This window comes from Tympanuchus pallidicinctus, unplaced genomic scaffold (genome assembly GCF_026119805.1).
Source record: "Tympanuchus pallidicinctus isolate F22 unplaced genomic scaffold, pur_lepc_1.0 scaffold1, whole genome shotgun sequence".
In the NCBI taxonomy this organism is placed as follows: domain Eukaryota; kingdom Metazoa; phylum Chordata; class Aves; order Galliformes; family Phasianidae; genus Tympanuchus; species Tympanuchus pallidicinctus.
The window spans coordinates 75,505,979-75,527,315 of NW_026294618.1; the positions used below are offsets into that span (position 1 = coordinate 75,505,979).

Genomic DNA, 21,337 nt, shown 5'->3' on the forward strand with positions numbered 1-21,337 from the left:
TGCTAGGCAACAGGAGTGGTGATAATTCATGGTAATGCTGTTTTGGAAATAATCATTTTTATACATTTTAATGGCTATGAGAATGAAAGAAAACTGTTTAGAAAACTGCAAAGCTGTATGAATTCCTTTTTCAGAAATTGTTGCTTGTTCTACCTAATAGACTTTCCTCTTAATGTGCATTCACAATGTGTTTGTGTTTCTGGAGGCATCCTGTATTTTGAGGATGCTCAAGCTTATCCAGAGAGGAAGCCTTCTTCGTAAGGTAAATAGGAGTGAGCTGGAAGCATGATTTTTTATTCTGTATTTCTGCTTCTCTCTCAGATGTTTGCAGATCCTCACATATCTAACATGGTGTGCCATGGTATTGGCGTGCTTTGCTTTTGCTTTTTTTTCTTTTCCTTCCCCTCATCCTGTCTGTAGAGAATGAAAGATATTAAGTGACTGATACAAGGTTACACAAGAGGCAGAACCACCAGTTTTAAAATCTAATGTGTTTCTTAAACAGTGGGCAAAGTTTGTTTATTTGTTTGTTTTAATGCCTAGCCTTTGGAAAATCATCTACTTATGTATTTATTTATTTATCCCCATTTATAACACAGAGAAAAAAAAAGTCAATCAGAACTTTGTAAAGATCCTTCAAATTCAGTGAAAAACACAGTTGACATTTTAAATATTAGGACTCTGGATGTTTTTAGAGTTAAGGGCTCGCACAGGTGGTTCTAATGGCATGGGAAATGGCTTTTTTATGCTCAAAGGAGGAGTGGTAGACTATTACTACTTTTAAGAGGAGAGGAGAAAGGGGGAAGCGCTGGATTACAGTATTTTTGAATAAAAAATGAGCTTAAAGAATATGCTCTATGTCAGGTGTTTTCTTTAAATTGTTAGTTGATTACTGGGATAAAAACAAAATTGAAGTTTGGATGAATCTGAATCCAGAAAGTCACATTACCTTATTGGTTAAATGTGTATATCTACCTATCTGACATTGTTAAATCTTTCTGAAGAATTGCATGGAAAAAGAACTGAGGTATCTTTCATTTACACATCTTGCCTTTACATGGATAGCATGAACTAAAATATTTTTCTCAGACAGAATGTCAGTGAAAACTTTTTCAGGAAGAGATAAGAAAAGCTAAAAACCTCTTTAAAATAAATTTAAAGAAAACTGAATGCAACACCTGGAATTAACTGATAATAGCACGTATGCTGTGCTTTTCAAACCCTACTTGCAGCTTTGACATTGTTTCCTCTGTTATACTAAAAAAAGTGTGAACTAGGGTTTCTTTCATGGATGTGATGTCTACTGGGGAAAAGTGGAGTTGTAAAAATAGACCATGTATTAAGCTGATGTGTAGAAAATGTTTGAAGAAGAGAGTCCATTACAGCAAGCAAACTCGTACAGTAGTGGTAATTTTCTTACGCTTTCTTTCATCCCTGTGTGAATCAGGAATGGTTTCATTGGCATCAATGGAATTGAAGCACAAAAAAAAATAAAATAAAATGATGCTGGTGGGACATGACAATCAGACAGTATGCAGTGTACAGCAGTGGAAGATTCTGACAGTACTTCCAGTATGCCTGCTTCTAAGCATACTGTAGCATCATGAGTTTCTCTCTGGGATTACCCTTGCCAGTAGTTGCTCCAACTAAAGCAATTCTTGAAGAATTTCTCTGCAGAGCAAATTGAGCAGCTGCTGATGAAAGAATTGGCTGTAACAATATATGAAAGAGTATTCTGTGTATGTGAAATGATTTTTAGTGGCCAGCATTGCTGCCTATTGGAGTTCTTATTTCATGAAAACTCCTGGACAATTATTAGTATTAGTACTGAAGGTTTTATCCTTAGTTACAAGTTTATACTAGCTCTTAGTTTTATGGGATTCATACAACTGAGTCTGCTTACTGGCTGCAAGAAGTTAATGGCAAAATTGAACTATATGCTCAATGGAAAATCTATTTATTGGTTACTTCACCTGAGTTTAGACCAAAAATTACATATGTTTTTATTTGAGTGATTCCGGTTACTTAAGCTTTCTACTGCTGCATTACTATTTTCTATTGCTTGTTTTTGCTTTTCCCAATAAGAACACGGCACAAAAGTCACAGAAAGCCTCAGAAAGAAAAAAAAAAAGAAAAAAAAAAAGTTGCTCTGTCTTTGGAATCTGCAATCTTTCTGTTTTAATAGTTAATGTATTAGAAGCAGGGGAAGAACATTTTTCTGCTTTACTTCAAAAAAATGTGAAAGCACATAAATGGAGGAATAAAAAGGGAAAATGAGGACATGAGTGACAACTGAAACAGAACTCCAGGGCTGGGAATTAGTCCAAAATAGATGGAAGAACTCAAGAGGCACTGGGAGATAAGGCATAGAGGAGGCACCAATTTTCAGAGGAGAACTGGGAAGCAAAGGAGAAAATGAAATGAGCCCATTCAAAAAGAGGAATAAGCCTAAGAAGTACCCTCAAGTGATCCAGTTGTAGGAGAGCTGTCAATAGAAATTTTGTTTAATGGGAAATAGTTCCTAATTAGCTACCAAAACTGTGAGCTGCTCAGAAAGAAAAGTTTTCTGTGATGCTGGCAGCCAGATCATATGGGCCAGAGCCTTGGCTAAAAGGCAATGAAGCCACTGGAGCATTGCCATGTTACATCAGCTGAGGACCTAGCCTTAGGTGCATGCTCTTTGACACTAGCCAGAGTGCCTTGGCAACTTGCAATAGCAATGCAGTTGCTAGTAAGAGGTGTGTGCTGAAACACTGTCAACACAGAGATAATGAGGATTTGGAGCATCTGGCAATTATTTTCACCGCTGGGGGCTTGCTGTAGTTGATAGTTTTACTAGGCTGAATATCTGTCAGTTTTCTTCTATATTCTAGGGACCTGTGTAAAATAGATGGAATCAGAGATGTGCAATCTGTGAATGTAGGAAAACTTTTTACATTTTATTAGACCAATTTAATCTACAGCTCTGGAGTAGGAAGGTAAAGGATTTTGCACACTCCAGCAATCACTGTTGTAGTGTTGATCAGCAGTGTACTTTACTGTAGGACAGTTTGTACAGCCGATAGTGTAGATTTGAGCTTCATCTGCACATGTCTTACAGTACTGTGATTCATCAACAGGTTAATGAGAGGCAGGAGACAAAATTCTCAAGGAAAGCTTCAGTGGACCACAAAGTCACAACATTCCATTCCCCAGCTTCATATTTTCAACTCAATTCTCTCAGACTGGCAATGTGATAATTATTGGAGTAGAAGTGTCTGTATGTGTGCGTGGAGGATGCAAGGATGCAAGTGAGTGTGTAGCTTTCACTGATCCCCTGTTACACCAGTTTCACAGCAGACCTCAATTAACATGGCTCCATTTTGCAGAAGTGTTCATGTGGGAAGAATCAGGCCTTACGAGTTAGCTCTTGTAATTCTCTTTCTGCTACTCAGTGAATTACTTCTTTACAGATACTGTAATAAGAAAATAATGATGGACTGCACAATGAAATGGAAAGGGAAGTGCTTATGGTTTATAGCAAGATTTAATAGCATTTACTAATTGTGTTAAATAGCTATTCCTATCAGCAGCAAATAGCCGTATCAGTGAAGGACACCATGTTGGTTCGTGGCCAGCAAAACCCTGACTGGTAGTGAACAAGCAATCCAGGAGCACACAGTTATTGCTGAAATATAACTTGATTAGGACCCAAATAGGCAGTTGTGATGATTTCAGATACAAATGAATCTATACTTAATTCATTAAAATGCCATTTTGAACCTTGATATTGCTTCACTAAGGGTATCCAGCAGTTTATTCCCACCTGATCCATGACTGGTATAGGCTCAATTGAACACTAATACATTTTCTCCCATGGCAGTGTGGTGCTAATTCATTTCATGTATAATTGAACAATTTTTAAATAGCCATATTCTTGGAATAACTAGACCTTTTACAGTGTAGCAAATTATTATAAAGCATGTAGTAGTAATTTTAATTAGTCCTAGTTCACATTTTTTGTTTTGGTTATATCCGGTTCCATGAACAGTTACATACAAATATGATCTGTGAAATTAACTTTCATTTCCCTACTGATCCTTTCCCTACACAAAACTGGTATGACTTCTGGCAAGAAAGCATAGACATCTTCTACAGACAACCAAAGATAATATCTTTTCCCCTACAATGTCTTGTTCAGATTTGGGCAGCTCACCTATATAAAGAGATTACAGGCCAGAGAGAATTTAAAGGAGAAGCAAGAAGGATTATGAAAGGCCTGAGAGTTGCTTACCTGGAAGAAACTGTAACAGAAATAAAGCTTAAGAGCTTGCAAGGGGAAGATTTCTGAGAGAGGAGATTACAATTGCCCTGTAGTATTTCAAGGGTATAAATAGACACAGGAGGAAAAAGCTGCTTCTTACGAGACAAAGTGGAAGAATCATTTCTTATCCTTAAATAATAGGACAGTAGGATATAAACTTGAATGCATGTTAACAGTGTTATCTGGGAGTCAATGGAATAAATTCCCAGAATTCTCAAGTGAATACTTCAATGGCAGAATGAACCTGCTTGCACATGGTGGGCAGTTATACAAATAATAGACATTAAAGAATTTTGAGTCTGTCCTCCTGCTTGTAGGAGTCCAAAAACTAGCAGTTGGCTGTTACATGTGCATGACATCTAGAAATTTTCAGTGATTTCTTTCTCAAGACTTGTGCCCTACTGACATGAGATATCTAGATCATTTCTGTACTAGGTGATTTAACTCAACTGTTGTGTTTTTTTTTTTTTTGTTTGTTTGTTTTTTTTTCCCCCCCCCCAGTTGTTTAGTTATACTTTTATTAAGGTCTCTCTCTTTGACACTCTTGATCAAGTTCTCACAGCACTTAATCCAAAACAGGGTAAGTCAATGGAAGTCTTTCTACTGGGCTTTGACTTAAACCAGGAGATTAGAAAACATGCTTATATCTAATTAGATGAGATAATCCTCAAATCCTTGCTAGGGGATATTGTAGACAGTAGTTCATGTTCAGTATTTTATGACTAATGGCTTACTTTTTGAGTGAGGTTGAGTGTAGATAAGTGTTGCCTAGTGATGAGATTGTTTGGGATTGCAAGGAATGAGTCCCACAGAGTGAATGGGTAAATATGAAGACTGGAAATGTAGTCATCTGATGACTTGTTGCAAATGAGCCTGCAACCATAAATTTGGAACTCAAGCAGGTTATACAGGAACTTACCACATAAATTGGGATTTATGACACTGAAGTGGCACAAGCAGGACTATGTGATTTTCCTCTTTAAAGTCAGAAATACATATAAATGGTATTTGTGACCTTAACTTACAAAATAAATAAAATGCCACTTGCATTCTCTAGGCAAATAGTTGAATAGTGTTTCTTCAGACTGTTTTTTTTTGTTTTTGTTTTTGTTTTTTTTTTTTTATTTCTCCATTATAAAGCTTAACTGAACCCCCTCAGTGGAGTGGCAGGCCTTAGAAGCTTTCAGAAAAATAATATAATGGCAAATGCTGAATACATTAACCAGTTTGTCAGATTGCTTCAGAAGCATTGGAACAGCATTGCACTCAAGTTTTTGTTTTTTTTTTTTTTCCCCCCCCATACAAACTTATACTGATGTTCTTATTTTTGTAACATGTTTTAGAGGAAAGCATTGACAACAATCCCCTCACTGCCCTTCAGATACCAACCAGCTTCTACTGGATGATCAAAGTTTTCTGGATAGTGGTTGCCTCTGGGCCTGTACACAGTGAACAGATGTGAAGTGAGTTTTTTAAAATATGCATTGACTTTTCAGAGTTAAGCAGGCTGGTTAGTTCTAACTTCTGAAATATTAAAATTACTTCCCTCTCCTGCTGCAGAATCAAACTTGTTAGATTATTTTAATTTTTAATTTTTTGTTTGTTTGTACAGGCTATCAAACATGTTTTCCAGCAATATGTGATGAGATTTGCTAGAATTAATTTCAGACAGCAGGTTTAACTATTTGAGATGCATTTTGTCTCATCCCATTTCATACCACCAACAAAACAACTACCTGCTGTATTTATAATCATGGATTATTTCTAAGGAGACTGGGGATACTGAATGGTTTCTCTCCCTATTCCTTAGTTTGTTCTGTCGTGCAGAAAAAGAGCTTTTCTCATTTTGCAAATCAGTGATAAAATGTATACCGGTACTGGCAAAAATATCAGCTTTTCTGCCTCTCTTTGGTTTCTTGCTCTGCAGATCAGAGAGCTGGGCTAGTAGGACCATGTCAGTGGCTGTTTTGGATGTCGTTACAATCTGGGACCTATAGAGACACAGACTCCAATCTCTGTAATCAGAACAAAAGGAGAAATTGGGAGCTGTTGGAGATACAAAGGGATTCCAGGGCTCAGGAGAGAAAGTATGATGTATTCTATTCTCTGCAGCAGCAGGGGCTCTCCCTGATTGAGACTGTCCCACAGCCTGCACCACAGGCATATGTCACAGCTTACAGTGCTCCCAGGTATCCCACCTGCCTAAAGCAGCAGCAGTACCAGAGGACAGGGATCTCTCACAGCTCCTTGTGCTGAGGGCAGTTCAGGCTGCAGTCGGCTCCTGTGCTTGGACAGCAAACAAGGACCACCACTTACAGCCGAAGCTACTAAAAGCACCTGATCATTTCTCTACCTGGGACCTCTAGCTACCAGAATAGTCTTTTAAGGACAAAACACAGTTTTCATGTCTGCCTCCAGATATAAACACAGTAGAAGAATCTTTTCTGTTCCTAGACCACATTTTCTCTCTATCACAAACAAGGATTTTCATGGCTCCTTGCGATATGCTTTGACATTATACACCTGCACAAGAGGAATTAGATGCAGTGTCCAGGTCTGCTACCTAGGTAGTGTTACTACATGGGAAAAAACATGTTTTCTAAGGTATGGTGTTACAGAAATAACTGTACTTCTGCAGAAAGACAGTATGCTAGAAGCTCTTTGTATTTGCTCAGACCACACCAATATGCATCTCCTGAGTCCTGCTCACTCTCATGTGTGGGCATTTCTGGAGCAGTGGAAGATGGCTATTCCTGTGCCAAAGGGAACCCAGGGCAACTGTGCTATAGTTGCCACACACAGAATACCTTTACATAGTATTTATTTTATTTATAGCATGTATTTTTCACTCAGGTGAAAGAGGGGCTGGTGGAGTACCAAAGCTGAACGGGATTTGACTCCGAAAATGCATGCCTGTGAAAGAGAGCCAGGCAATGGTGTTTTTTTGCTCCAGTGAGATTTGTGAAACGCTGCCCTGTTTTTTTTAACCAAGAGTTGAGGTTGCTTACTGTGTGTTGCATTGCCTCCTACGCTACTAACCCTAACCAGGTCAGGACCAAATAACTGCACGTATACACCAATACAATGAACAGCAAAATGACGTTTATTACACATGAACTCTAGCTTATATACCTTACGTGCCTCATCTACGCCCCTAAGGGCACATGTCACACATCAATCATAGAGCAGGGAGAGGGCCTATCACATAACATCCCATGGGGGGGTCCCGCATTTGCCTACAACATCTCCCCCTCTCCAAGCTCAATAAAGTCTACCCATACATCGCGATCCGCAAAATAATCCTACCCTAACAACTTAAGCTTCCTTACCAAGTTCCTTCCTTGGTAAGCCAAAGCGAGATTCATTCCCATTGGAGCAGGTGATAGGTCTTTAATCAGCATGTAATTAGCCTGCAATAACTGATGTGATGTCACCAACACTTAATAATTAAAGCCACATCCTACGATACTGGTAAAGTTATAGACAGATTAGAGATTAGAGATTACTGATTAGAGTGATTACTGATAGCTCTAGTGGCACTATCTGTGAGTATGAAACTACAAAGGAATTACAAAGGATCCTTATACAAACACATCCTTTCCCAATATATACCAACATTGTCTCAGGTACCTGTTGGAGCGTACCTCAAAAATGACAAACGTTTTAATCAATATCAAGGCAGATGTCTTGAGCTTTGAGAGCATTACTCTCACAAACAAATCCTTGTTGCTTGTTCTCCAGGCCTCAATCTGGCCACCTGTCCCTGAAGGGAACCCATTCTAATGCCCACAATGTATACTGCACTGGCTTAAGCGCCACGCACATCAGATTTGTTACATCATGAGGAAAGAGAAGACCTGATGCTGTCAGGGCTTCTAATGCATTTAAAGTGAGGAGCGATTTCAACCCGTTTCTCTGCACAATCTGTCAGGCATGTGATGTCTTTCAGATCGAGGGGTACCCTCACAACCGGGTTCCTCACACAGGACATCATTTGTTGCATTGCCTCCTATGCTACTAACCCTAACCAGGTCAGGACCAAATAACTGCACATATACACCAATACGATGAACAGCAAAATGGCGTTTATTACACGTGAACTCTAGCTTATATACCTTACGTGCCTCATCTACGCCCCAAAGGGCACGTGCCACACATCAATCATAGAGCTGGGAGAGGGCCTATCACATAACATCCTGTGAGGGGGTCCCGCATTTGCCTACAACTGTGGAGTGTGTTTTACATACAAAGCGAAGATGTGCTTTGGTAACCCTTAAGATTTTTTCATCATACAGAATATAAAATGATAAGCTATCAGCTTAACAGGCTTTTCTTTTTTCTTGTTGGCTGACTGTTGCCATTTTAGATGCCTAAATGCTGTGTAGCAACATTTGATGGTCTTAAGATACATGTGGTTGCAGTCCTTTATGAGTTCCTTCACCCAATATTATTTCTGTGTGCATCAGAATGTCCTAATGTCCTAAACATGAGTTCTACATAAAGCTATATATTGCATTCTTAGGTGATTCAAGCAGGTTACACACAACTAGTCCTCAGTGGCTGTTTGTAGGTGCTATGTCAGGTCCTCTAACATTCCTTTCAGCATAGCAAGCCCCATAGCATTGAAGGTGCTGCCTGGGGAAAGGCTGTTGCTTCTGTGGCTCTGAATGTGATGCTTTGGATCCTGGATACACTACCAGGGACTGTCACTTGTGTTCCCAGTAGGGTCACAACTTGTCCAGTTAGGGCCACGATGCTTCTGCAACACAGCAGAACTTCCTTAGCCTCTTGACTGGTAACAAACACACTTGCTAGGCATACTGTAAAAAATTGAAATGGATTTTTTTCATCTTCCCAAGAAAATTCATACTTCAGCTCATACTATCTACCAAATGTCTTTTTTTCTTAAAGCAAAAATAAAATGAAGACAAATTATAAGCACGACACTGTGTTTCTCTGACAATGCTTGCTACTGGAAACAGATATCACAATAAGGCTTTCTTTACAAACTGGCTCTTTTGATTAAAGAGGCTACATTGTTTGATAAGTAAGATTTTGAATTTTCTTTTATGATGTTATTATCTCACACCCATCTAAAACATAGTATAAGCCTTGAAAATATATTTTTAATTCCACTGTCCATGTTCTGTCCATTAGTGTTGCTCTTATGTAAAGTGATACCTGATTGTTTTAGGAACCTCAGCTACACACTAATAACCATCTAGATGCCTAATCAGAGAGCCACTGTCCTGTTGCTAAATATATCCCTCCAGCTAAAGACCAGAGAACAGCAGGTAACTAAGAGAACAAAAAAACTGCACATCCTTTTGATGTTTGCTTGAGTGTTAGGAATGTTTCAGGCTGTGTCTGATGTTATAGTAAGGTAATCAATCTAACAGTAATGGCGTGGATATGTGAGAATCGTTCTGACTGGCAATTATACATCTCTTTTAAGCATTGAACAGTTTTTTTAATTATTATTTTTATATTATTTTCTATATTGAAGCCTGCTCTAAGTTCAGAGCATAAAACTTTTTGTCATAGTTTTATGTTCCTAACCGTACAGATATAAGAATCAGTAACTGCACATTTCATAATTATTACCAGTGTAGTTTTCTTTTACCTTAATGCATCTCCCAGAAATATAAAAATCAAAGTTCTTCATATTAAAATATAATTCTGTAATCTAATGAAGTCTGTATTCTTCTCTGCATATTATTTATGCCACTAACTGGAGTGTCAGATCAGTTAGTTCCCTTCACAATTTGGAAGTAGAGTTCTGTTCTGCCAGAAGCTAACTAGTAGTGTTACTTTTTAATTTTATTTTATTATTTACTTATCAATAAAATATTGTAAATATTACAATAAAAAGGGACTGAGTTTATGTCCTGTGCAGACATTATAGATGATATGCTGCAGATATCACATTTCATGGAATTTTGCAATACCTGACTGCAGGAATAAGTTCTCATCTTCTGTTATTCCTCTTGCCTATTGTGAGATATGTACAGTGCTTTTTTCTTCCAGCTCCTCTTTTTATAGTAAATGAATATCTGTCTGCCCTGTGATCTGATTACGTTCATATTGAGAAATTTCTCGCTGTATAGAGAACATTCTTTTCAGAAGTCTAGAAAAAAATAGGAAGAGAACTGGAAGTTTTCATTCCTCTTACTGTGCAGAATCCATTAAATGAAGCCTTGAGAAATGTTTTCTCTTTTAACCACAGTATGAAGAAAAGGTCTCTATTCAGGACCTAAAAGGATCACTTTTCAGGGAAAAGGTCTGGCTTCTTCCAGATCAACTATTATGCTCTTATAATCTTAAAGTCAGGCCTAGATGAGTGTTGTCAGCTTCAAAAACTTGCTTACTGGCTGTCAGCCATTACTGAAGCTATGAATTGCACAAGTAGATATCTGCAGTGGAAGACTCTGAATGGTTGAATTAGGCTTTTTTTCCAAATATGTTGTGCATTACTATGCATTTTGACCAACTCTATATTTAACTTGTTTAGAATCCTATAAACACTGTCACAATATTGGTGTTGTTGGGTGAATCTCATTCTCTTTAGAAAATAAACTCCAGCACAGCTAGAGTGGAATGAGATGCCTCTGAATGTAATCTTATGCTACTTCTCATTTTTGTCACTGCTCTCATCTGTTTATATTATTAGAAATAGAACATTTATATCCCATCATACCCTTAATTTACATAGACTTTAGAGAATATGGATCAGACACTTTTTCCTACCCACATCTTACCATCCTTAAACTTCTGCATTCATTAAAAGTGGTAAGAATTATGAATAAGCATGTCTTATTTCCTTCTTTATCTCAAATATATTTCAGAAGTAATTCTAATTTACCATATAGTTTTTAAATAATTCTGGAATATAACTCTAGAAAATAACAATGAAGGATCACTGTCACTGCTGCAGCATCTGTAATCCATAGTCGTCCAGAATCCAAGTTCTAGACCCAGTTTCTCAAATACTTTTATAACCTCAAGAAGTATTGGGAAAGAACGAAGCAGACAACCATGTTCCTGATTCAGAGCCATTCCAGGGGCCCAGTATCCCAATTAAAGCCTTCTGGAGGTTTAACTAGGAGCAGCAGATTCTCCAGCGTGTTTGTTGGGCCTCCCTCCCATCTGGAGTCTCTGTGGGACACAGTGCCACAAACTTATCTGACATGTTCCATCTGCTATCTGCACTCATATCCTTGGCAATCTCCTATGCTAGACTTGCATGAGCATAGCAATTGGACAGATCAATACAATGGGAAAGGCATTACAACGAAGGTGTGATGATGAAAGAACTGGCACAATAGAGAGGTGCTATAAAGAAAGGGAAGAAGATTGCTTACCTGTACCAGAAGATTCCAGGTTCACAGAGAAAAGCTTCACCAAGGAGGAACCTCCAGGAAAAGATCCATTCCCAGCAGCAGTCAGCCCTTAAATGAGGTCTAACAGAGGTGCAGCTATGCTCCACCCATTCTAGTCACACAGCTGAATTGCCTTCACCTGTGCTCCCAAGGCTCACCGGGTCCTTTCCCCAGGTGCTCAATCAGTGGTTCAGGCCGTGACTCAGCAGTTACCATAAAAGGAGACCTAATGTAAATAGTGTCTGGATTGCTGCCTCAGAGATTACACTCCTAAACATTCCCTGTTATATATGATGCTCTTTTACATGGTGGAAAAAGTCTAGAGATGTGTAAAGCTCTCATCCTTTTATGTTTTCTTTTACGTTTGCTAGGTCTGAAATGGGATGATGTGTACTGCTGTGCTAATTGATTAAATGGCATCTATCATAACGTAAGAGATCAAACAGAATTCTTTTTTCTCCTCTGTTACAGTTTAAAGCTCTCAATTCTTCTCAGATCATTAGCGTATAATTTTCAGATGAGCTAGCCAGAAGGTCCCTAAATAAAAATTAGTAGAAAAGATTAGCTCAGAAAGCTATACTGGTAATGAGCTGTTGCACTATAGTGCTAGGTTTATGGTTCATATCTAGCCCTAATCAGTGATAAGAGCAAGTTGTCAGCATTTGATAGCTAATTGGTGTTCCTTGGAATTACATTGCAACAAAAATATTGAAATTAAAATAAGGCTTCTCTTTATATATGACAAGTGTTAATTATAAACACTTAGGTTAAATACACCTCTTAGCTAAACTGTATGCAAATCTGTTGCTCTAAGGAAGTATTTGTGGGTCATCAAAACATCTTTGGTCCCTTTTGTATCATAATTTACTTTTCTTTGAAAGTGATACAGTGTCATCTTTGCAAAAAACAGAACAGGACCTTTAAACCATTGACTATGTTTTTAATGTGTCATAAATCACATGCACACAAACCCTAAATCTGGGCTACTGGAAAATATTAACAAGGCAATAATGACTTAAACTCTCATAACAGCCCATTTGTTATTAACTGTATTTACTCCATGTTCATTTGAGATCTGCTATCCTCCCACAGAATTAATTGGACATAAAATCATAATATGGATCTGAAAAATTATAAAGCAGGAATAATTTAAGCCACAGGGCATGATGGACTTAAAAGCTTGGCTAACTTGACATCTGTGAGTTGAGATTTTTGTCACTGCACATCTATAATTAGGTGGCTCTAATCACTCCCATAATGCTAATATGGGAAATGTCCTGTCTGTCCTCAGTAGCTGGCGCTGGAAATGACTTCTCTGCACAATGCAATCTTTTAAAACTGTGGAGTCTGAGAAGCTCCAAGAGTGGGGCTGGCTCTGAAATACATGCTGCAGGGATTTTTATCCACTTTCTAAGTGACTGAAGCATAACAACATCGCACCATCTCTTTTCCAGTCATCCCAATAGATTTTTTAATTGGCTGTTTAATTGACCATTTCCAATCAAATTTAACATGGGGATAGACCTTCAGATCTTTGAAGCCTATGCTCCTGGGACTGGGCAAGGAACACTGCAGAAGCAGGTGCCCGCTCAGGCTGGGCCTTGAAGGCATGAGGCAGCATTTATGTGATGCATTGTGTGCAAGATCACACAAGGAGTTGAAATTGGAGGAGATGAGTCAGGCTGGAATGCAACAAGGAGAGGTCATAGGGAGTATGGCAAAAAGGGAACAGCGGAAGTGTAGGAAATGGAGAAACGTAAGTCACAAACCCAGTAGAAGCCATTCTTCTTTAATTCCTCTATTCACAGTATGACTTGTTCATTTATTCAGAGCCTCGCCATTTGAAGTGCAATTAGATGAATGTATTTTCCTGCCGAGTAAAATCCATACAGCCAGCAGACAAACCCCTCTCTAAATGATTTGCTCATCAGTGTGTATAGGAGGATAGAGAGAACAGAGATGCTGAAATGAGTTCACTGTAGAATTGTCTGAATTAAATGATTGATTTTTGTTATTGCAATAGCTGCAAAAGTTAGCACTGAAACTTAAGAAAGTCCTGCTATCATACAAATTCAATATTAGCATTCACATGTTGGAGGAAGAAGTCCCGAAGGCCTGAATGAGTTGAAACTCACTGTGGAGTAAATACAGACGCCAGATATTGTCTTCTTGGAGAAGGAGCCTTGAAAAGACTGTTCCCAAGATACAGAAATATAAAATAGCCATTTATGCATTTGCATTCAGCACTCCTTTGTGACAACCCTGGATATGACTCTCACTCTCTTTTACGCATAATGATACCTAACGTTTGTTTTTCTAGGTGAAAGAGAGGTAGTAAATGTCATCTGTCTAGATCTGAGTAAATAACTGAATTGGTATCCCATGAGAAATTATTTGTTAAGCTGAAGAAGACGGGGAGCTGTAAAATGTATCTGATAGTAAAGACTGATGAGACAGCAGTAGCTTGCATTGAAGTGGGAGCTATCAGTGGACTGCCAAGGAAGATCCACAAGGATCAGTTTTGGGAGAGATTTTATTTAGTGCTATTATCAGCAGCCTCAATGCATAAAGCAGAAGCATGCTAATCACCCTGGCTGGTTGCACAAAACTAAAGCCATCCTCTGTACAAAAGAAGAGCATCAGATGGGAGCAGCTGTGGGACTTTAGGGTTGGAGAAGAGGCAATAATGGTCTGAGCAAGGGCTTGCCTTGACAGACAACTAACAATTTCTACTGAGATCTGGGAGCTCATCAGCTACTCACAAGAGTGGGATGTGCATGCCAATTTAAGTGTATTGGTTAAGAATGACAGATGTTCACAGGTGATGTAACAGTGAGAATGTTGCAATGAAGTCTGCAGAGGCATTAGGAATGACAATATAAAAATATTAATTATTAAAGTATGAATTCAGTCTGAAACAAGTACAAGACAGACTAGCAAAGGAAGCAAGATAACTCTTCTTGTGAGAGAAGATTAAATGAATTTGTCTTGCATACTCAAATAGAGTGAGGGAACAGAGAGTGAGCAGCAGCATGTCTGTAATTGCAGCAGGAACTGGGGAGGGAGAGCACTGGAAAACAGTGACAGGAATCCATGCTCACAGAAACAAGCGATGCATTTCTCTTCCCTTCTTCTTCTTCTGTGGTGGTTGTCCATATGTTCTCTTTTAACAGAACAATTACAATTCCTCTTGGCTTCTTACATCTCCAAATGCACTGACCAGGAATTGATGGGATTCTGAGGAACGCATTTGCTCATCCTTAGGAGAACACAGCAGGCATGCAGAGAGGATGCAGAAGGGAGGCTGTAGAGCTATGCTGTAAACCACAATGGCACAGCACTAAGAATAAAATAAAGGCCATACTGGTTCAGACCAAATGTCCCCTAGTATCCTGTCTGACTAAATTCAATAGCAGATGCCAAGGAGAGAGTGTAAAATTAGAAATTTGCCAAAATATTCTTGCAACATCAACTAGTTTCAGCTGCAGGAATTACTGAGCTTCAGCAGCAGTTCTGTAAGCAGGAGAGGGACCTTCCAGGCACAGCGTAAATGAGTCCAGTTTGAGGCTTTCTGAAGAGCGTTGAAGGTTAAAAGGAGCTTTTTATGAAAGACTGATTTAGCTTGTGCTTGAAATTTTATTTTAACGCTTCTGGGATTTTGAACTGCTAACTCTTCAATAGGTATCTTTTTCTTACAATTTAAAGCTAAATACATACAAACAGTAGTAGTTGAAATTTGCTGTCTGGCACTCACAAGCCTGCTCTGACTGCCAATCTTGTGGAGAGGTAGCTATTAGCATGGAAATACTTGAATTCACAGTTGATTTTTTGGGTGTAATAGATGCCTATTGAATGCCAAAGCATGCTCTGGTTACCTCAAGTAAAACTGCAAGGTATTTAGCAGTTGCTACAAGGCAAGTTTAAAAGAATTCCTTTTCTGTCACAGGCTACTAAGAGATCTCTGAAGTGTTAGAGATATGAGAGTCTATGGAAGAGCTTGTCTAATTAATAGTATTATAGTGGGCAAAATAAATCCCACTAAAATAAAGAATTCATTTTAAAGGGGAGGAAAAAACTCTGTGATATGAAAAATGTATGTGCATCATTAATATTTTAAATTGTTGCATGGATGAAGATAAATGTGTTTGGTACAGATGATCTCCAAATGGTTTACATGATAAATCTATATACATTTAAAATCATTACATATTGATTTGTTCACTTTTAGAATAGGAAGTATTTGCATGGGGGCTGGGGCCCCTTGGGTTTTATTTGGAATCCTCTCTGAATGAAGTATGATGAAGTATTAGGAGGCGTCTAAGAACCAAACACGTACTTTTCTTGTGCCCATGTTTATAGATGAGAAAATTCCCACTGCCTGCAGCAGCTGCTAGATTTTGCCCCATCCTGCCAAAACTTTCTAAACACATCATAAAACTGCCTGTGGTTCCATGGTTTAACTTCATTCTCATGTATCTGACTTCAAGAAGGAATTACTCTATTAATCAACTCATGCATCCTGTCACTAAATCTGTAGAAGCCCGGTTTAAATCCTGCTGAAACTTATGGGAGCCTTTCTGTTGACTTCAGTGACAGCTGGGTTTGGACCACACTGCCCATGGCTTTCACCTCATAAAATCTCAAAATTGGAGCTTGTTTTCAGACATCACCAAAACCAGGCAAGGGTAGAGATTTTTTTAAAAATCTGTGATCATTAGTTGAAGTTCATGATACCATCCTCACTGGTTGTTACACAGTCTGTTTCATCACATCTCTAAATCAGCCAATTATGAGAGTAGCTCAACCCATCTTGGGCAGAAGTTGCTGACTAACAGCCATTAATTTTTTTTTGAAATGAGTTTTTGGTCTCTCTCCAGTTCCTAAAAGCTCACTCCATCCCAACTGGCTGTTGGCAGTACAAATACGGAAGTTGCAGGTCTCTAGGCCAGAGAAAGAATGTAAAGTAGACAACCAAGTCCACAGAATCACAGAATAGCCAGGGTTGGAAGGGACCTCAAGGATCATGAATCTTCAACCCCTCTGCCACAGGCAGGGCCACCAACCTCCCCATTTAATACTAGACCAGGCTGCCTAGGGCCCCGTCCAACCTGGCCTTGAACACTTCCAGGGATGGAGCTTTCACAACCTCTGGGCAGCCTGTTCCAGCACCTCACCATTCTCACAGTAAAGAACTTTCCCCTGACATCCAACCTAAATCTTTCCTTCCTCAACTTCAAACCATTTCCCCTTGTCCTGCTGTTATCTACCCATTCAAAGAGTTGATCCCCCTCCTGTTTGTAGGCTCCCTTTAGGTACTGAAAGGCTGCAATGAGGTCACCCCGCAACCTTCTTTTCTCCAGTCTGAACAAGCCCAGCTCCCTCAGCCTGTCTTCATAGGGGAGGTGCTCCAGCCTCCTGATAATCCTTGTGGCTCTCCTCTGGACCCTCTCCAACAGCTCTCTGTCTTTCCTGTACTGGGGGCTCCAGACCTGGACACAGTACTCCAGATCGGGCCTTACAAGAGCAGAGTAGAGGGGGACAATCACCTCCCTGTCCCTGCTGGCCACCCCTCTCCTGATGGAGCCCAGGATACCATTTGCTTTCTGAGCTGCAAGAGCACACTGCTGGCTCATGTTATGTTTTTCATCCATCAGGACGCCCAGGTCCTTCTCTGCAGGGCTGCTCTCAACGACTGCTTCATCCAGTCTGTATTGATGCCTGGGATTCCTCCGGCCCAAGTGCAAAACCTTGCACTTTGCTGAGTTGAACTTCATTAGGTTCACTTGGGCCCACCTTTCAATTCTATTGAGGTCCCTAAGTCCAGACTTAGTCACCTTGTTATTTACCCAGATTTTTGGAAAATGGCACGCACAGACTGCTACCTTTGGTAGAATTTTGCAGGTGTCTAGTATCTGCACTTACTACTTGTACATGCCAATACAGTATTCTAAATTATCAATCCTGAACTCCTAGATGATTTGGAGTTGAGCAACTTGCATGCATTTTTCCCCAACTGAGAAATGGAAAATGGCACATAAAATTTCCTGTTTTGGAACTTGTTTCACCTTCTTTATTCCTATCCTAAGAGTGTCATTTGGCTGTAACAAAGTCCATCTTCCCTGCTAATGAAGAGAGACTGCTTCTTTTAGCAGCACTTAACAGTTTCAGCCTTCTCTGTGGAAGTGTTTAGAGTTGTAGGTGAAATGGAACTTTAAAGAGCTAATAAATTGATTACCAGGGATGACAGTAAGCTGTATATTTTGCTAATGTTAATTCAATATTTTTACTACATTCTGCATTATTTCATGTTTTGAAAGATTATAGCTAGGACCCGCTTTCACGAGAGTGCATATTTTCTAGTCTGTTGATCTAAATGAATGATTTTGAGATCATCAGCATCAAGAAAATCACATTTCTAACAATTTCTCTCTTAGTTTTGGAATCCATAAAGTTATAAATACTGGCTGAGTGGCCCTGTAGTTAGGTAATTTTAGAAATTTCTCTTACGTGTGTGCCCTCTCTGGTATGTTCAAGGCTAGATTTAAAGAGTCTCAGTCTTGTCACTGTGGAAGCACAGGTAAGATTTCTATCCATCCACACAACCACCAATTCTTGCAGAGCTTACAGAGATGTAGTATCTTTGAAGCTTTTAAACTGTTTTCTCAGAGTTTCTTGAAATTGGCCAACAGGCTTAACATTTATTGCTATGAGGTAAGCTTATGTACAGAAACGTGGGCAGAATTAACTTTGCATTTAACTTTCTTCTGGAATATCTCTAGTGAGTAGCATAGGTGGATTGTGTAAATTTTATAGTATTAGTGACAGGTGAAACCTGCTGTTTGTTTTCTTTCTATTCTGTGCAGGAATGTGCACACTCTACAATAATGCTGTGGGTTGAAGGCTGCAGGAGGCTGGCATATAAAATCTTCCTAATCAAAATGAGAGATATTTTGGTAGGTGACCTTCCAGTTTCCTGGAGATGTCATCTGTTTATGCTATCAGTAGCTCCAAGTGGAATGGTTTCTAAAACTGAACAACAGTCAGTTTATTTTCAGGTACAACTCCATTTGGGATTGCAATTAAGATAACTAGAGCTGCTCTTCAGCACAGGAAACCAGGAAGCTTATGCTGCCAAATGGTGGCATCTTGATGAAGGAGTGTAAACTACTGCTGTCACTGCTGCAGATCAAATGAGCCTAACCAGAATGAAGTAATTATGAAATCCTCCTTAAAAGATCATGAATATTCATGGTTGAAGTACAAACATTTGAAGTTCGTTTTAGTGTGAGGAAATAACTCTGGTATTCCACTCACTACATATGAAATCATAATGCTCCTTGAAAGAAAAGGGCACAGTGCTGTAGCTTGCTCCTTAGGCTAACAGGTAGCGCTATATGCAGCAGCAAGCAGCCTTTCTGACCCCTTTCAAATTGTCATGCTGTGTTGGCCAAAATGTTTGCCTAGCTGTGTGGGGCATGAATAACACAGGGTCGTGTCGGTTGGATGGGCACATGCTTGTTGCTTGCACTGAGGTGAGAGCTGAGGTGGCTGCTGCCCTGCCCTCTCTGCAGGGGCTGTCACCACTGGTAGCTCTTCAGCATATGTCACTTCTGCTGATGGCAGTGGCAGCAGCTGAGCTGCAGGATCTGAGGCTTTCTAAAAAACACCCCCCTTGTTTAGCCTCTTGAATACAGAGAGGAGAGCCTTGCATTAATTGGCCATGCATGAAAATTGCAGCCTTTGGCAAGGGCACATACTGCAAACCACTGCTCAATCCTGCAGGGCTGTACGTGCTGGGAGGAAGCAGTGCTGACAGCAAAGATGCTGAGTGGTGGGAAGAGATCCCAGTGCACTTCCTGGATGTCTCCTTGCTGTGCTCAGGCCATCATCTGCTCAGTTGGTCCCCACTGGGACTGGTGTGAAGGTGGCTTCTGGATCCTGTCCTCAGAGGATGGAGATGAGGCAAGTCCTCACTATATTTTCTTGCTGTGGAAGAAAGGATCCCTATTCCTCTGTCACTTCCCTATACCACCAGATATTGGCCAGCCACTCTCCATGCTGTCTGTATCCAGGACGAGCAGCCCAGGAGAGGCAGGCAGGCTCCTCAGCTCCCCCAGGGGCTATTCAGCAGTGGCTATGACTGTTGTTTTCTCATTGAAAGCAAACAAATGTCTTGGTTTATGACTTATCTCATTGGCTTCAATGAGATAAGTCAAGGCAAACTTGTACTTGCAATGCTTCCAGATAGGAGAGGCAAACAAGAAAGGGCACAGAAGAAGGAAGGCTTTTTCTTTCCCTTTGTGAGTGTACCTCGGTGCAGGTTAGAGCAAAGCCTTGTCACATGCAAAATCTTTAAATTATTTAAAATCTGTATCAATGCTGGTTTTTAACTGTGCAGATCTTTTTTTCTCCTGTAAATAACAGTCTGTTTACTGTTCAGGTTTTCCTAACCACTGGCATTGATGGTTTGGGGGGAATCTGGCTTTAACTTCAGCATAGAGTTGCAGAGCCTAATTAGCTCCCTAGATTAATTGAGCTTCGTTTTTCAGCTGAGAATTTATGAGGAGCTGGCACTGTAATGAGACAGAGCAGTAGGATCCTTTTTATCTTCGTGCTTTGTTTGCACGTTTTTAATGGTTCCTCGTGAATGAAGTTTGGCTCTGTGCTCAGAGTTGGAGATGGAGTCCATTTTAAGTGCTGTCCTCTCTCTGACACCGCCAGTGGTCTCTGCAGAGCTGCCTTGCAGGCCTTCCCCTACTGCCCACCCCTTAGATGTGCTCTGGTTGTGGTGTCAAAGACATTTGCATCTCTAAGCTCTCATCTAATCTAAGAAGTGTGTTGACCTGTAAATAAGGGGTTATGTCTTTGTTCAGTATTCCCAAAGTGAGAAGTTCTTCTGTACCAAACCACAGACATTCATGTAGCTGTGGTGAAGACTGTGAGGAACTTCTTTCTCACATTGGATTAATTATTTAATTGAAGCCCGTGCTGGTTCAACGCTACTGCTGGCACAAGGCAGAAATGAGAAGGCGGTGGGGCCATCTTTCTCTGTGCTTTCCTGGGGCTGATATAGAGATGTGCAGCTCAGACCTGGGCTGAAAGTATCAGAAACTGAGAGTTCTTTAATTCACATAGGTAAAAGAGGAGAAACTTTTGTGATAGTAACTGCTTTATTGTGAGATAGGTCTAGTGTAGGAGTAAAGTTGAACTGCTGAGAGTTGTCAGCAGAACCTGTACTTCTATGTCACTTCTATGTCATTTTTGGGAAACAAGCTAATTCTTGCCTGCTTCATGAAGCTCTGGGAGCAACTTCTATACAAGTCCGTTTATGGTCAGAGGGACAGTCAGTTTAAGATGTTAGAGCAGCTGGAGCTGTTTGGATGATCTTTCTATTTTTCAGTTTTTGGTGAAAGGAACAAAAAGATGCTGTCTTGTGCATCTATCACATGCACAAAGATTGTTTTGCAACATGAAATTTCCACCTTGAGCTTTATTAGTCCCCTTGGTCTCACTCTGCTTGTGCCTACACACACTGCTCTAATTTCCTCATTCCTACTATCAAAATTATTAACAGAAAGGAAGGATTTAGCTAAGCAAACAATACTGGTTCTTCCTGAATTCAGCCATTAGTAACATACCGTTTTGGTTTTGTACC

At 39.8% G+C, this 21,337-nt stretch overlaps 1 protein-coding gene and 1 long non-coding RNA gene across 2 annotated transcripts in view; one reads left to right on the top strand and one right to left on the bottom strand.

Annotated features, from left to right (window-relative positions):
* KIF26B (kinesin family member 26B) overlaps positions 1-21,337 on the top strand; it is a 280,597-nt gene that overhangs the window by 232,964 nt on the left and 26,296 nt on the right. The window lies entirely within an intron of this gene.
* Positions 5,980-6,583, bottom strand: LOC128076153 (uncharacterized). The gene is made up of 2 exons (XR_008204268.1): positions 6,502-6,583; positions 5,980-6,318 (listed from the first exon to the last, which is right to left on the bottom strand). It is a non-coding gene; the product is annotated as an uncharacterized LOC128076153 (long non-coding RNA).